At 38.6% G+C, this 1,328-nt stretch overlaps 1 protein-coding gene across 1 annotated transcript in view; it reads left to right on the top strand.

Annotated features, from left to right (window-relative positions):
- Nucleotides 1–1,328, top strand: part of LRRIQ1 (leucine-rich repeats and IQ motif containing 1) — a 267,992-nt gene that overhangs the window by 178,464 nt on the left and 88,200 nt on the right. The gene's annotated exons all lie outside the window — the stretch shown is intronic.

Below are 1,328 nucleotides of genomic sequence, written 5' to 3'. Positions count from 1 at the left end.
TTTCCTTCACCTGCTCCCCCCACTGACCAAACTGTGCAGCTCTGCAACTGCATCCTGGCCCATTCTCACCCTTCTGCCCCCAACGCTCACCTCCTTGTACCCCCAATATGTTTTTCCCAATAAAAAATTTTTTTAAAAAACCCCAAAAAAACCCCATATTGGGTAAGCTGAAAAGTTAATTCAGATTAACAATAGAATGTAGTCAAGACATCTCCAAAAATGTGCACACAGGCACCTCAGCCTCAAGCCTTGTGCCCTTAGTTCTTAGTCCTAACAATATTTGCTACACCTTCAGTTCTCTAACATAGCTCAAATCGGCCAACATTGGCTCATCCTCATTCACCCCAAATCCCATCTCACATCATTTCCTCAGTTCAGCCATTGCTGCTGCTGCTGGTGCTGCCTTCCAGAAGTATGTCCTACATTTCACTGGGTTGGGGAGAATTCCTTCTGTTGGAGGAAGATTTCCCCCCCCATCTGTGAAGATAGATCTCTTTAATTTATTGGTGAGACTAGTCAATTCCCTTGTAGAGTGTTGAAACTGGACATGTCCTTGTGGAATTGTAGATAACCGATCCCCTTGTAAATAGACAAACACACCTCATTCACATAGTCCTTCTGATCTGCATAGCAACATCAAATAAGAGCTAGAGAGGTCAAATTAGAAGAAAAACTCCATAGCAACAAAAAATATATATGCCTTAATTTATTTGATCTTGAAAACAACATAAGTTGTTAAGAAATAAGTGCATAAAGAAATTGTTGTTTTCTGAAGAAAGTGGCAAGGATCTAATATATACCTTAGAGTATATGCATACATATATTCAGATTTATTATCTCAAAGCAGCTTTTACATCTCTGCCCAGCTCTTTTAGTTCATCATGATCTCATTATTATCAGATGCAACAAGGGCATGAGTCAAATTGAGGAAAAGATCATCAGTGGCTCATATGCAAGTTCAAATTGAAGATGAAGAAAATGAAAACAAACTCATGAAAGCCAAAATATAAACTTTAGTATATCTCACTTGGATTTAAAAAACTGTACCAGGAATAGATTTCATAGAAGACCTAGGCTGTGGTATAAATAGGATGGCAAATACAGCTCTAAATGCACATTTAGGAAAGAATCACGTTGTCGAATGAGATCTTCTAAAGATTAAGTCTCTGTGTACATCAAAAACTTTTTCCCATAGGGTGAAAAGAAAAGCTACATACTGGGGTAAAACATTTGCCAATGACATCGCAGACAAGGGTCCTGTAACACAAGTTTATAGAATAGTTCAGGGCCTCTACAAGAAAAAGACTGAACACACACAAAATGGGGGG

This window comes from Elephantulus edwardii, unplaced genomic scaffold, assembly GCF_000299155.1.
Source record: "Elephantulus edwardii isolate Elephantulus edwardi_28Jun2011 unplaced genomic scaffold, EleEdw1.0 scaffold00021, whole genome shotgun sequence".
Taxonomy (NCBI): Eukaryota; Metazoa; Chordata; class Mammalia; order Macroscelidea; family Macroscelididae; genus Elephantulus; species Elephantulus edwardii.
This window is presented reverse-complemented; position numbering and strand designations above follow the sequence as displayed.